Source organism: Solanum stenotomum, chromosome 8 (assembly GCF_019186545.1).
Source record: "Solanum stenotomum isolate F172 chromosome 8, ASM1918654v1, whole genome shotgun sequence".
Lineage (NCBI taxonomy): Eukaryota > Viridiplantae > Streptophyta > Magnoliopsida > Solanales > Solanaceae > Solanum > Solanum stenotomum.
Window position 1 is genome coordinate 51,926,742 of NC_064289.1, and position 17,236 is coordinate 51,943,977.

Genomic DNA, 17,236 nt, shown 5'->3' on the forward strand with positions numbered 1-17,236 from the left:
GCTGNAGATTCTACTTGCTAATAATCTCTAACAATCTACTAACTACATAAAATATCTTCTAACAAACTCTAACTGACTCGTGTGCCAACTCAGCTCAATTAGCTGCAACTTGTTTATCATAGTCGTAGTCCTCAATACCCCCTTCAAGCTAGGTGGTATGAAGATGCTCTTCAAGCCTAGCTTGGAAACTAGATAAGAGTGTTGTGCAGAACTTAGCCCCTTTGTGAGGATATCGGCAGGCTGTTCCTGTGTGGGCAAATATTGAATCATCACAAGGCCAGCTTGAACCTTTTCCCGAATGAAGTGACAGTTAATGTCAATGTGTTTAGTCCTTTTGTGGAATACAGGATTAGCTGCGATCTAAATGGTAGCTTTGTTATCACAATATAAAGAAACAGGTAAAGACAATGGCATATCCGGCTCCTTGAATAAACCAGTTAATCAAACTAGCTCAGCGACAGTGGAGGAGAGGCTCCTATACTCTGCCTCTGCAGAACTTCTGGAAATGGTAGGCTGTTCCTTAGACTTCCAGGATAACAAAACACTTCCAAATTGAATCATATAACTAGTAACGAATTTCCTAGTATTAATGCAAGAGCCCCAATCAACATCACAGTATGCTTGAAGTATGTCTGCTGTCTGAACAACCATATAAAGGCCGAGACCTGGAGCTTGTTTCACATACTTCACCATTTGAACAACTGCTTCCATATGAGAAGCCTTAGGAGCATGCATGAATTGGCTCCGCTGGACTACAAAAGATATATCAGGTCTTGTTATGGTAAGGTATAACAACCTTCCAACTAATCATTGATATTCAGTAGGGTCTGCTAAACAAGTAATCAACACCTGAACTTCCAACATGTAGATCAAACTCATGTGTGGTAAGCTTCAAATGCAGCTCAACATGAGTNACACTTCCAAATTGAATCATATAACTAGTAACGAATTTCCTAGTATTAATGCAAGAGCCCCAATCAGCATCACAGTATGCTTGAAGTATGTCTGCTGTCTGAACAACCATATAAAGGCCGAGACCTGGAGCTTGTTTCACATACTTCACCACTTGAACAACTGCTTCCATATGAGAAGCCTTAGGAGCATGCATGAATTGGCTCTGCTGGACTGCAAAAGATATATCAGGTCTTGTTATGGTAAGGTATAACAACCTTCCAACTAATCGTTGATATTCAGTAGGGTCTGCTAAACAAGTAATCAGCACCTGAACTTCCAACATGTAGATCAAACTCATGTGTGGTAAGCTTCAAATGCAGCTCAACAGGAGTGACAGATGGTTTAGATCCTCCCAATCCCAAATCAGAAATGAGCTCAAGGGCATATTTTCGTTGATGCATAAGCATACCACCGGCATTTCTGGCAAATTCCATGCCCAAGAAATATCTCAAAGTGCCTAAGTCCTTAATTTTGAAGTTTGCCTTAAGTACTTGTTTGACATCATCTATAAGTTGTAGACTGCTTCCAGTAATCAACAAATCATCCACATATATAAGTACAATCACAATCTCATCTGCAGTCCTCTTGATCATCAATGAATAATCAAGATGGCTCTGCTGAAAACCAGCGGCAAGTAAAGCAGTAGTGAGCTTCACATTCCACTGTCGAGAAGCTTGCTTCAGCCCATATAGAGCCTTAAGTAACCTGCATACTTTAAGATCCCCTGTCTTATCATGCTGAAATCCTTGTGGCAATTGCATATAGACTTCCTCAACAAGATATTCTTGTAAAAAGGCATTATAAACATCCATCTGTTGAATGTCCCATCCCTTTGAAACAGCCAAGGTCAGAACAGTCCGTAATGTAATCATTTTTACTACAGGAGAGAAGGTCTCTTGGTAATCCAAGCCTTCTTTCTGATTATAACCTTTTGCTACTAGCCGAGCCTTGAATCTTTCTATCTCACCACTAGCTTTATATTAGATTTTATAAACCCATTTACAACCAATTGCTTTCTTTCCTTTTGGCAAAGAAACAACCTCCCAAGTTTTGTTATCCTTTAATGCTTGAATTTCCTCCTTCATAGCATGTACCCATCTACAATCATTAGCAGCCTGATAATAAAATTGAGGTTCAGTCTTAACTGATGAACTAGCAATGTAACATTGATAAGTGAAGGAAAGACAACTGTAATCAATGTTGTTTGAGATAGGATAAAGACAATGGTTTGATCTACTTGTGGAGGTAGTAATGAAATCTTTGTGCCAAAGGGGTGATTTGCCTGTCCTGTGAGATCTCCTTCTCTGAGGAAGAGGATGTAAATGATCATCAGAAACAGCTGAAGGAGGTGAAGCTACTGGTATAAGTTCCTCACTTGTTATTGTAGCAGGTTGGACTGCATCTGCATCCTCAGTATGAGAGGAACAGGGAGGAAAAGCCAAAAATACTGTTGTATCATGTGAATCAGCCAATGCTGGGACTGAAAAGGAAACACTGCTTCATTGAACACCACGTCCCTACTAACAAAGAATTTTTGATGCTCAAGATCATATAACTTGTAACCCTTTTGTGTAGAACTATAGCCTATTAAAACTGATCGAATAGCCCTCGGACCAAATTTATCAGTTTTGACTAGATTTGTAGCGTGACATAGACAGCCAATTACTTTCATATAGGACAGGTCAGGAGATCTCTTATACATCAATTCAAAAGGTGATTTATTGTGCAATATTAAAGAAGGAATTCTATTTATAATGTGTACAACACTTAAGACACACTCACCCCAGCATCTAATTGGTAAGTGACCTTGAAACCTCAATGCCCTTGCAGTCTCTAAAATGTGTATGTGCCTTCTTTTCACTACACCATTCTGTTGTGGTGTATGTGGACAAGAACTTTGGTGCACAATCCCATGACTCTTGAACAACCCATCACACTGAGCATTAAAGAACTCAGTACCATTATTTGATCTGAAAGTCTTAATTATCAGTCCAAATTGAGTGTCAATCATCAAAATGAAATTCTGTAAAACAGTAGAAACATCAGATTTCAAGTGCATTAAGAAAATCCATGTCCATCTTGAATGATCATCAACCATTGTTAGAAAATATCTCATTTTATTATGTGTAGTAGCCTTATAAGGTCCCCATACATCCAAATGAATCAAGTCAAAACAATTTTCACTTCTACTTTGACTAATAGGAAATGACAATCTAATTTGTCTTGCCAATGGGCATACATCACAACTAGGTAGAACAAGTTTTTGTGGACTATCAAACATCTTAATTTTCCTAAGCACACTCATAGGGATGTGACCTAGTCTCTTATGCCACGTTTCAGCCTCTTCACATCCTTTAATAGGTGTCAGTGCCTTCTTTGATTTATCATGATGTTGGTGTGGTCTGGTAATGTACAAGCCATTAATATCTTCACCAATCTCCTTCACTTTCCCAGTGAAGAGATCCTGAATTATAAAGAAATCAAGAAAGAAAACGACACAACAATTCAATTCTCTAGTGAGCTTAGACACTGAAAAAAGATTGAACTAAAAAGTTGGCACACACAACACATTTTTAACTATATCACCTCTTGTTAATTGTGAACTGCCTGAGTGTATAACAACAACTGAATCCCCTGTGGGGAGTTGGACCTTTCTTGGGTGAGAAACTGATAATCTATGATTAAGTAAAGCTGTATTACTAACCATATGATCAGTAGCACCACTATCTACTATCCAAGCTGAGCTATGAGTATTACTGTTACAGTGAGAAAAACCAGCAAAAATACCTGCTACATTTGCACTGGATTCACTCAGCATGTGTTTGTTAAGCAGGTGAAGGATGTTGTTATATTGACTCGGAGTAAACTGTGGCACAGATCCAGATCCAACATTTCCAGTAATAGATCCAGAACTGTGTCCATTTGTATTTCCTGTAAATTGCATGGGAGAAACAAAATGGCCAATACCATCACCTGTATACTGCATTGGGTAATTGAGATTATTGTTAAAATTATTGTGCTGCATTTAAGGCAATGAAGGTGCAGTTACAATATTTGCCTTCTTCTTTCCTTTGTAGTCGGCAGGGTAACCGATGAGTTGATAGCAACTGTCCTTTNTTAAAATTATTGTGCTGCATTTAAGGCAATGAAGGTGCAGTTACAATATTTGCCTTCTTCTTTCCTTTGTAGTCGGCAGGGTAACCGATGAGTTGATAACAACTGTCCTTTGTATGACCTTGCATATTGCAATGTGTGCAGTGCTTGAGCTTGTTGCAATTGGCTCGAATGTGCCCTTTCATGTTACAGAAATCGCAGTATATATTTCCTCCTTTGTGAAATCGATTAGAATCACCATTACTACTTCCATTACCAGAACCTTGAGAACCTTGAGATCCAAAACCACTGCCTCCAGGCCCGTGAGTGAATAATGAGGTTGGATCAATCGTTTGTCCAGATCCACTTAAGGAACGTTAGCTTTCATCCTGAACAATCATTGCATAACATTGATTCACACTAGGAGATGGATTCATCATTAGAATTTGGCTCCTTGCTTGCCCATAGTTATCGTTCAACCCCATAAGAAACTGAAGTAATTTTTGCCTAAGCATACTATCAGTATAATTAACTGATTTTGCACATTCGCAGGAAGGAGGTGGGAGTATCGAGTCATATTCATCCCAAAGATCTTTCAATTTCGAATAGTAGATTGAAACAGGAGAAACTCCTTGAACATGCGTAACAATTGCTTTGTGGAGATGAAAGATACGTGACATGTTTACCTTGTCAAATCGTTCCTTCAAATCATTCCAAACCAAAGCTGCATTAGATCGAAACAAGATACCACTAACTAGATCCGTGCTTACATTATTCATCAACCAAGAGAGGACCATCGCATTGCATCGATCCCACTGTTTCTTCTCCAGTTCTTCCTTAAAGTCATCTCGTCGAAGACTGCCATCAATAAATCCCATCTTATTCTTCGTCAAGAGGGTTAATTGCATAGCTCGACTCCATAGTGAGTAATTTTTCATCCCTGTGAGCTGGATTCCAATTTGCACAGCTCCCGGAATGTCAGATGTCGATAGATACAAAGGATGATTATGGTTGATCTTCGTCACCATCGCAATCCTTCAACTCTGCAATATACTGGAAAAAAATGGAGATGCGGAAAATTCACCCAGAACTCTATCAATTAAGCTTTGATACCATGTTAAATTGCTGAATCAATACACTATCAATGGTGAAAAAATGTAAATTGAAGCAATTAAGAAAACAGAGAGTACATCTTCTTCAAAGGGCTTGCATTGAATATCTGTAAATTGGATTGTCTAACTCTAAATGAATGAGGCTAGGACCTTTTATATACAAAAAATTCTACTTGCTAATAATCTCTAAGAATCTATTAACTACATAAAATGTCTTCTAACAAACTCTAACTGACTCGTGTGCCAGCTCAGCTCAACTAGCTGCAATTTGTTTATCATAGTCGTAGTCCTCAATATCTTTGATAATTGCTTGGACCGGAGTCCAAGTAGGCTAGACTTAACCAACTAGTTAATTAGACTTGTTTCTGAAAATATAATACGTGTAAATTGACGAGAGATTTCTTGCTAAGACCTTCAGGCATGGAGTCTAGGTTGATAAAACGTATTGTTTATTGTTGTATAGGATGAGGAACTACTGTAGTAGGTAATGTTGACTCCATGACTAGCAATGGGTATTGTTCTCTGAGGTGGGTTCAAGATTGATAAGGTAGGTGGTGGTCGAGTTGTTTCTCAATTTACGTTATGTGTGTATATGAACTATTTCACTAGTATTATCTGTATAATAAGTAAGTGAAAAGGGACGAATGTAAAAAGATATCTTGTTGTCAATCTCATGTAATGAAATGGTCTTAATTATTTGTGGTTTTACAAGTGTAGTTGTGTTTTTTGTGGTTGTGATTGTGTGATGTTTTTGATTCTCGGTTGGCTCGAGTACCACACCTAGTACATTTTATTTATTTGCTTGGGTACCACGCCTGGTACAAATAATTGGTTGGTTTTGATACCCCACTTGGCATGAGATATTTATTGATTGGCTTGGGTACCATGCTGGTACATGTTCTATATTGATCAACTCGGATACCACGCTGGTACATGTTCTATATTGATCGACTCAGATACCACGCGGGTACATATTCTATATTGAATGGCTCGGGTACCACACTTGATACATGTTTGATTATTCTTTTATGTGTGATTTCATTAGTGAATCAGGTTTATTTATTTTGGTGTATTCATCCCATGTTGGTCCACGAGTGGCCAAATCGGTGTGTTAAATGATGGATGGTTCTTGTGTGGACCGAAATTGTATATTAAACTCCGTAAATGACGTATTAGGGATCTTTGGATGTCCGGATTACTTGCGGGAGTGTGTTGCACCGGAGGTGAGTTAAATCTAAGGGACAAGTAAGAATTTTGTGGGTGGTCCACTACCTTGGCTGAGAGCCAAGGGCCAGAGCATTGGTAGGGGATTTTTGGAGAGGTGACAAACCGATTAATAGATATTATTGGTAAGCTTGAATTCAAGAATAAAATCAATAAGGTAAGACTATGTCTGATAGAATATATAAGCAGGTTCAGAAACCCTTCATATGATAGAGAGGTTAGGTTATGACAACATAAGAGGGGGGATGGTTCTTAATGGTGGAGCTGGTAGCGGGATGAGGTAAGATAGTTTGAGACAGAGTGTAGAAGTTCAGATGTAGTATTACTTGATAGTAAGGGTTTTGGTTAAAGGTTTAAGGTTGTATAACTTCAAGTTGTATATTTCTTTTGGCTATTTACATTATTATCTGGTGGATTCGAATCGACCGATGTTGTCTATCAATATATGCTATTGTAATAATACTACTCTTACTATGTCATTTGGCTCAGTCTGATTGCAAGATCAGTTATGTTTTTTAGGTGAAGACGATGATATTCTCCGATAACTTCTACTCCTCTTTTCCTTATGCTGGGAGTTGTGTCTTATTTTTAGATATTGTGTCTCTAGAAGTTGTATTTGTTTATACTAATTCCTAGGGAGGGTTCTGTATATTGTACCAAAGTATTTTATTTTAATTAAGGATGAGAGTAATTTTGTATTTAAATAAGGTGATAAGTTGATATTTTGTTACTTCCACATTATCAGTTTTAAATCATGTGGTAAAGATTTTTTTATCTAGGTGTCACAGTAGGTGTCCCCATGACCCGATGACTTGGATTGTGTATATAAAAAAAAAGTTGGAGTTGATTTGTGAATCTGAATATTTCATGATCTTTTGTGACTATTATGTTTACAACTTTACATCATTCGATTATGATTTCTGTAAATTTGAACCTGCATGTTCTCATAAAGATCAATATGTTGTTCAATTTTAGTAGTTATTTTCGATAACCACTAAAAATGATAAATTTATCTAATTATATTATTAAAGTTTGGTGTATCAAAAAAAATGTGGTCTTTGAAACTCTTTAAACGACATGAGTTGTCAAATACTAGTTAAATGTGCATTAATGAAAGGATTTTTTAAAATTAAAATACAATGACTGAAATCCTAGATAAAAATATTGATAATATCATATGGTACAAAAGAGAATGGAAGAGGGAGATGGACAAATGAATAACACAAAATATATAAATCAAAACATTTAACTTAATTATTTTCAACGATGGCTTGCATAAAAAGGGTCATACACATAGAATCCACATAAAAAGGAGCAATGCAAATGGAAAATGATGAAATTGTCATTCATATTCATAAGATATGATATGATATCCTTAGAGCTTCTTGAATCTCACAAAACAATATCTAGGAGGTTCGATTTTTCTCTCTAGATTAACTTGCTCCACCCTGCATCATATAGTAACAATTAAATTGAAATATCATTTGATAGAAAATACTATTAGTACTGATATGTTTAAGACCATAAGGTTAAGGGTGTACTCTTTGATATGAAAGAAAATATTTTTCATGGAAATTTTCCTAAGAAATGTTTTCTCGAAGAAAACAAGTTGGTTTCTTACTTATTTTCTAATGTTTGGTAAGTTAGCAAAAAAATATTACTCCCTCCTTCCCGTTTTATGTAAGGTAGTTTGACTCAACACGGAGTTTAAGAAAGAAAAGAAGACTTTTAGAACTTGTGGTACAAAATAAATGATATAAATTTGTGTGGCTGTAAATTATTTTATTAAGGGTAAAATATATATTTTATAGTTAAATTGTTACTTTATATAAAAATGTGTCATTCTTTTTGGGACTAACTAAAAAGGAAAGTAAGTCACATAAATTGAGACAGAGGAAGTATTAAATAACATTTATATGTAATTTAGCAAAAACACTAGAAGAATGGGAGGGGATAGCCGGTGGGGAATGGGGCCTCGGTGGGATGGTCAAGAGGCAAGGAGGGTGGATGGGCCGGGAAAATATATCAATAAACATAGAATGTTACTTATAAAACTTGTTTTTCCTCTTTCATTAAGGAAGTCATTTTCCTCACTTTTAATGAATTTATTTTTCTAGAGGAAATAGTTTTCAAAATTTTTGTCCAACCAAATATGAAAAATAAAATAAAAAATATTTTCCAAAAAATACTTTCCTCCATACCAAACATACTTATAACATTTTAGTACATTCTACATGTCATCATTTGTTTAAGATATTCAAAAATATTATTTAATTTATTAAATTTTGTGTCAAATCAAAATCAGACAAATAAAATTAAAACAGAAAGAATAGTAAATATTAGGTGATGAAGGATGAATACTTATAGTAAAGAAGAATTACTGAAACCTCAAGCCTGGCCAAATTGGCTCCTGGACACATTTTGGGGACCAATTCCAAAGGGAAGAAAGGAGGCTGGCTTGGGTTCAAGATCCTGTAGAATTTGTCACATTATGCTAAAACATCTTTGGAAATTATACCATTTATGTATAATATAATTAATTACATTAATATTGACTAATAGGTCATTTGATTGCTGATAAGGAAGTGAATTATTCACGTATTAAAAATTAGCATACTGAATATTATTATTGTAGCATTTAGTTGTTATGTATAAAATTCAACATGTCAAGTATAATATCTGACGACTAGTTTACAATTTTGTATAACAAATATTGCATAATAGTTCTTATATTACTAACAAATGTATAATTCTAACCAGCAATCAAATGTCTCGTAAATGGAGAAATTCATAAACAACAATTAAGACATGTCACTTACATCCCATTTTGAAGGATTAAATTCCTTAGGTCTTACATAAGTATGAGGATCCAAATGATAATTCCATGAAAATGTCAAAAACTTCCACCCCTTGGGTATGGTATACCCTGCACAAGATTTATAAGAGGCTCAAGTTGGTAAAATTTATAAATGGTTACTCTAAGAATATTTCCTACTAAAATTATTTTTCTTTGTTTTGTAATAAAACCAAAGTCACATAATTATTTCATTTCCCCAGAAAAGTCTCATGCCAAAAAATGCACAAGGCCCTAGAAAAGTCCACCTTAAATATTTGACATATTAATAAAATAAGTAGAAAAAAAGTTAAGGCAGAGTACTAACCGTTTATGTTAATAGTAGTTCTTGCCTCTCTAAAGAATATTGTTTTGGCCATAGCAATACGTAACGATACATTAATTACCTTTTAATTTTGAAAAAAAGAGATATAAGAATAATTAATGCATGTTAATTTGTCCAAAGTTATTTTATTTTGAACTTTACAAAAAAAAATAAAAAAAATTTAACTCTTACGTTACTAAGATACTTCATCTGTTTAATCTCATGGAAATTAAGGCCTTCATTTGAATATGATCTTCTCTTTACTATATCCTCTTGTTCCTCCTGTAAAAATAGAAAATTTGTCAAGACATATATTAGGCATGATTTAACTTTTTTTTTAAACGTAAAAGACTAAACTACCCCTACAACAAGAATTAGGGTGTGTTCAATACGGAGAAAAATATTTTTCAAAAAAATAAGCGAATTTTCTATCTATTTTCTTGTGTTTAGTATATAAATAAATAAAAATTTATATATAATCTAGACAAATACTATTGGAGACAGAGAAATGGAGGTGGAGGTTGGGTATACAGGAGTGGGTGTGAAGATGAGCTATATGAGTAGGTGTGACAGAGCAAGAAAGACGTAATCATGAAACTTATTTTTTCTAATTCCAGAAAATTGAAAAATATTTTTATTCGTATCGAACACAACCTTAAAAAAGAACAATAAAAGTAGTGATGAGTATATAGGTATACTTTAGCTTTGTTCAAGAAGTGAGGATATTTTTGTAGATACATAATGGCTGTTGATGCAACCAAACGGTCCAAACCAACAGATTCAAAACCAGCAAATGTATAAGAAACAAGCATTGCAATGATCTTCTCATCATTGAATCCTTTTCCTTGTTCATCATCATCTTGAGTGTCTAACATCATATGTAGTAAAATGTTAGACTTTCCCCTTGTTTTGTTTTTCCCAATCATCACTTTTCTTTCATCTAATATATGTTGATATATCTTAGACATTGCTCCTCTAGCCTGAAAATTAACATGCATTAAATGTAAATGTTTAATATTCTCTTAAATTTGTTAGTCAATTTCATTTAGATATTTAGATTGCCGCTTTTGCTTCAATTAAACATCTGAACACATGATAAAAAGATTTTATTAGATACTTTCGATTCAAATTTTCGAAAAAAAAGTTGTATGGTTCCTTAATTACTTGTCCACATTTCCTTTTGTAGTTGTCCCTAATTACTTGTCCATTTTGACAAATCAAGAAATGACAAATTTTTACATATTATACCATCAATTAATTACTTTGAAAAAAGTAGAACTTCTTGAAAATCTTAAATTTTTAATTCATTCACTTCATAATTAATAGGGGTAAAATGGTAAACTCACTATGTCAATTATTGTTTTCTTAATAGGTCTGTCAATTCAAAAATGGACAAGTAATTAGAGACAGAGGGAGTACTAATTATATAAATAAGTTAATCAATAAAAATATGTCATCTGTTTTAGTTATACACATTAATATTAGACTTAAAAAGACGTAATACGTCAAACATGTTTCAACTGATGTCGATTGATTAAATAAAATGACATATTTTATGTGATTTACTTAACTAACTAATAGACATTTAAGAGCACATGCAAAAGTATTTTCAAAGTTTTGAACACTTTACCATGTATTTGGATTTTTAATTGGAAAGTAACATAATCTTTTGGTGAGAGTTTCATTCTCCAACCTGTATATATCTACACTTCTCGTTAAAAAACTCTCATTTATTGAATTAAAAAAAAAAAAATCCTAAAATTAGTTTTTTTAATTTCAAAAATGTCATTTGGCTTTAAAAAGCATCTCACCCATTTTTTCGCCCCTCAAGATCCAACCCAACTAAAAAAAGGGGAAGTTATCTTTTAAAGGCATGTGATATTTTTGAAAAAAAATAATTTTAACAATTGATTTTAACATTATTTTTTAAAAAATTAAGTAAATATAAGTTCGTTAACAAAAAATGATAAATATGCTCTATTTGTTAGATGACGAGAGTAGATAGGAACCACAATAGAAGTTTTCTCCACTGCAAATCAGTAAGAATTTTGTACTATGAAATTAGCTCACTGTGAAAATACATATGGAAACTGCTTCTCACTGAAATAATGAGAAACTTCCTAATTTTTTCGTATGAAAATATTAGTATTATTTTTCCTGCCGATTCAATCAAAATATCTATGAAAATAGATGCCACTAAAAATTTTTCAGTGGAATAACAATGAATTTCCAGTAGTACCATTTTTTTAACGAGACGTATATCAGATCTAGCTAGAAGCATTTATAATAAGAATATTTTCTTACCTTCAATCCCCTATTGTAAGAAGATCCTGGTATATTAAAGGGCAAACCATGACAACCACGAATAAGATAGATAGTCTCTTCAAAGAGAACATCAACCAAATCATGATCAACTCCATCACCTATAAGAATTCTCATTAACACTTCAAATGTTGGCCTTTTCATTGCTAAGAGGATATCAATTGGTTCTTCCATGGCAACCAATTTCTCAAATGAAGTTTTCACAATTTCATTTGCAAAATCAAAGTAATTTGATGATAATGATATGAGACTTTTTATTGGTGTTGTTAGTCTATGTAGACGCTTGCTTTCTTCTTTTGTAAATCCACCAACTTGAACTTGTCCTAGTATTTTTAAGATATATTTTGGCATACCTCTTTAGGACACTAATTAGGGTTAAAATCCCTATTGCCAAACTTGTGTATAATAACACTAAATTTTACTCCATTTTTGCTTTTTGAAGCCAATAATTAATTGTGTGAGTTAGTTATCAATATATAGACTTTGAGGTCTCTATATATATACTATTACACCCACCACTTTATTACTCCCTCAGTCCACTATTGTTTGTCAGGGTAAGATCATACACAACCTTTAAGAAAAATTTAATATAAGGTGCAATTTGACCAATATAACCCTACTATCAATCATTATTAAAATGATTTGTACTTTTTGAAAACTGTAAAAACAACTTTTTTCACATTAAAGTAGTCTTGTAACTTTAAAATGACTACTTTTTGAAACCAGTAGTTATGTAATTATTAAGGGCAAAATTGGAAAAAAGTGACTAATTGTTTCTTGATTGTTTAAATTGACAATTAATTTTGGACAACTATTTTCAGTATACCTGACAAACAATAGTGGACGAAGGGAGTATTATTATTATTATTACTAGTAAAATTACCCGCGCTTCGCGCGGGAATTTAATAGTATCATGGAATTTATAAAATAATACTTAAAACCTATCCGTCATTAAAACTAAAATACTATATTATCTTACATATAAAATTACGTAGTAACAAACATTAATAATGTAAAAGAAAATGAAAATTATTACATCTTATCATTTATCCTTAATAACATAAGCATAAATTAATGACTGTAAAAATACAAACCAGAATTTGTAACATAAGCAATGGGCAATGGTGTCAGTGAGCCACTCAATAGGAGCAAAGTAAAAAAATATTTAATTGTGAAGAAGAAGAAGATATTCAGAATTTTAGTTGTTTTAAAATGAGAGGAAATTCCTCTATTTATAGACAACAAAAGGTAGTGTGAACAAATGTTTATTGTGCTTTATCAGAAAGGTTACAACTATTTGGGAAAGTTGCAACCCTTTGGAAAGGTCACAACCTTTCATAAAAGTCCGAACTTTTCATAAAAGTCGCAACTCTTTATTAAAGTCGCAACTTTTCATAAAAGTCACAATTTTTCATAAAAGCCGCAACACTTCATTAAAGTCGCAACTTTTCATAAAAAGTCATAACTTTTCATAAATGTCACAACTTTTCATAAAAGGGAAAGACTAGTTAAAGTCAAAAATTTTCATAAAAGTCACAACTTTTCATAAATGTCACAACTTTTCATGAAAGAGGAAGACTAGTTTTGAAAATAAATAAATTAAAAGAAAATTTTGGTTTGTAGTGGCGCCACGCGTAGACGGGTCTAAGGTTCTATGTTATATATATATATAAGATTGAGAAATGACCCAAAATAGTTCATTATGTTTGGGTTTTAAACCATAATTATATTTATACCATTCGAAATACCTTAAACTTTCGGTTATTCTACAAGCTTAAGTGTTAGTATTTGCTTTTAAACAAGATGTAATTTGTCAAGTTATGTGCCTGGTTCATCTGATTTATTACTTCGTTTTTATGTGATTTTCAATGATAATTTGTTTTGTTGAAATCTAAACGGCTAAATTGATAACTGATAAAAACAATAAATCTTAGTGATTCTATAACGATTTAGCATGACCAATGAATCAATAACTTATGTTGAGTCGATAAACTTCAAAATTGAATCAGATCGATCGATACACAATCCTACTATAATATCCAAAAGACATAATACATAAACATCCTTTAACTTGACTTCAACTGATATTTATGCCCTCCAACTTTGAGTGTACACAAATTGACACTTAAACTTATATTATAAAGTTGAGTAAATAGACATATGCGTCCTACGTGGCGTCTGCCATGGTAATTTGCATCCTACGTGATGTCCTATATATACTATATCACACATCCTTGTCTACTTGTTTAAATTTTATACAAATTTAATCGGAATGCCCAAAATTTTAAAATATAGATTTTAATTAATATTGAATTAAAGAACACATCTATATACTCTCTTCGTTCTCTTTTAGTTGTCATGTGACCTTTTTTTAAAGTCAATTTAACTAACTTTCAAAATTAAATTAGATCACATTAATTCAATAGTTTAAAATAAATAATTAAATATTGAAATACTATATAAAAGTATTATGAATTATAGTTCTTTTTATATTAATATGATTTAAAAAATTCATCTTAAAATATTAATTAATTTTTTTTATCATTTAACTCTGAAAAAATTTATGACCACTATTAATGCACTTTTAAGTCAAACTACAATATGTCAGGGTTAAAAATTAACGGGTAACTCCAATTCTGTTCTTGAACAGAGCTGCCGCATGTTTAATCTAATCATTAATCGCCACGTGTATGGTATTTACTACTGTGTGGTCAATGCCAAACACATATACAATCCCTCAAATTTGACGTTTTTCCATTTTCACGCTAGCCTTATTTAGGGATGATAATAGGATGATGCAGAGCGGGACAAGATAACTTGAGCTTAATTCGTAAATATTTTAACCCGTTCTGTTCTATTTGGAATAACTATTTTTTTCATTTTCAATCTGCTCCATATAGACTGCCCTATAGAAATCTACCCCGCTTAATTTTTTTAATATTTTCTTTTTCTAGTTAAGTTTGATATGCACTAAAAATAAATTATGTTTTTAATTAATAACTTAAAATTTATTTTTTAGAGGTCAATTGGAAAACATGTAAGAATTTATATTATCTTTTATTGAATCATTTTTATTTACTATTTTGAATATTTTAGTAGCTTTACATAAATTATCTTAATAAATAATGTTCTATCACTCTAATAACATGTAAAAAAGTTAAAATTAAGTTTGGATTCACATAAAATCACATATACCCATAACCCGTCCCATACAACCTTAAACCCGCCCCGCCCAATATTGCCCTAAACCTACCTCGCCACGCATCCGCCCCGCCCCATTGTTATCCCTAACCTTGTTTCATTTTTGTCACGCCCTGAAGCTATCCCCAATACGCGGACACAAGACCTAGGATCATGAGTGACCCCAAGCTAACCCTGAGCTGGCATATCATAAGCATACTAATATAGAGTGGAATAAGAAATATTGAGCGGAAGCATAAGACATGAGATAAATTGAAAATGATGGGGAATACCCATTCTCTGAATATAAAATCTGAGAGTTTAATAACAAAATAAATATCAAACTCCAAGCTAAACTGAATCTAACTATGTCTGAAATGAGCCTCTATCTGACTAGAAGTGCTGGGACATGCCTTAGTTAAATCTAGCAAAAACAAAAAACTAAAGACTAAAAGTAGAAAAGAAACATATATGTCGTCCTCGGAGAATGAGGACTCACCACCGATGTTACTGAGCTGAAGATCGGGAACCGATCTAAGCGTGATATGAATGATGAGGACCTGAACCTACATCACGAGAAGATGTAGCGCAGAATATGCGTCAATACTTGAAAGGTACTGAGCATGCAGGATATAATAAAGCTGAACAATATACATAACTGAACAAAACATATAACTGAGCAATGCTATAAGATGAGCATAATACTATACTGAAAATACTGAACATGATCTAACTGAATGCAATGACCACGTTTATAACATGCTGAGACTAAAATCTGACTGTTACTGATAACATGGTCAATGCAAAGGAATCTGACTGTGGAAGCTACTAATAACCGACATAAAACCACATGAGCTAAATGTGGAGTTCGATGTATATGCCTCATCAAGAGGACCCAATATACCTTGCCAAAGATATAGAGGCATGATTGACGTGATCACTAAATTAATTCCCACATAGGGGACTTACAACCTACGGGGCACATAGTTCTGGGACTTGAGGGTGACTGAACCTATTTCACTAGGTATTAAGCTACTCTCAATTGATTGTGTAATTCACAATTTATGACTGAATTCTGTAATACTGGATATCTCGCTTACTGACATGCAAACTCTGAGAATACGACAATTATATCTGATAATCTGACATTCGTAAACTGAAGCACGTATATATCTGAAATAACTGACCTATCATGTGTAATTCATAAACTAAAAGAACTACATATCTAGGGTTTTGAATTCATGAAAGTGTCACGACCCAGGGGTACCCCTAGACGTAACACGTCGTACTTGATCCCGAAGGGGTCGCATACAAGCCCTTAGCATATAGTAAGGGTAGAGTAGTACTTGAACCGCTGAACAACAGGGGATACTTGTCTCGCATGTCCTTAGCTTCTGGACATCGCGATCAAGAATTTCAACTGGTTCTTCTTCATACAGAAGGTCTTGACTAACACAATTGAGTCTCACTTTTGATATAATCTTCTTCCCCAAACCAACCAATTGAATACCTATACATCCTCCCATACAATGCCTCCATGAAGTAATCACAATACTCGAGTGATAATTATTGTTATATGTATAATTAACTAACCACAAAGATATTCTCTATAACCACTGAAGTTGATCGCTTACTTGTCTGCAACATGTTATCAATAACTTTGACACAACATCAGGACGAATCCTTTCTCACATAACCATGATAAAATTCTAAATCAATACTCGCTACAATTAGAAGTGAACCTGAACCAACCAACAGACACTCATAATACCCAAACCATCATAGTCCTTGTCAACATCTCCATCTCACAATATAATTTTCCATGAGCTTAAGTTATAAAACATTTGATCTTTAGACATCAGATACACATCGAAGGATATGTCCAAGCTTACAAACTCTCTAACAACACTATCGAAATGATAGATTTACTAATTGTGATTTTAGATTACCCTTAAGAACAGTAGAATTGGACCCAATGATCCCCACCTTTAACCATACACAATCAATACATGACCTCGACGACAAGATGAATATTAAGATTGTCGGACAACCATAATTATGCATGATAGCTCTTCTATGAATTCTCATAAGCAAGGTGGTACATGTAGAACCACTAAAATACTTTAACAACTCCAAGACAATACCAATTATGTCATTCGAAATAACCAAATCTTCCCAATCTTCCCCCTCAAC

At 33.4% G+C, this 17,236-nt stretch overlaps 1 protein-coding gene and 1 pseudogene across 3 annotated transcripts in view; one reads left to right on the top strand and one right to left on the bottom strand.

Moving 5' to 3' along the window:
• Positions 1–17,236, top strand: part of LOC125875232 (probable serine/threonine-protein kinase PBL9) — a 1,122,098-nt gene that overhangs the window by 224,624 nt on the left and 880,238 nt on the right. The window contains exon 1 of one of the 3 annotated variants that reach the window (XM_049556336.1): positions 2,222–2,231. The exons of the other annotated variants lie outside the window; for them this stretch is intronic. The gene's annotated coding sequence lies outside the window, so the exon portion shown is untranslated. Of the gene's footprint in view, positions 1–2,221; positions 2,232–17,236 lie in introns of those variants that run through there. 3 annotated transcript variants of the gene reach the window in all.
• LOC125873925 (beta-amyrin 11-oxidase-like) lies at positions 8,723–12,214 on the bottom strand (annotated as a pseudogene).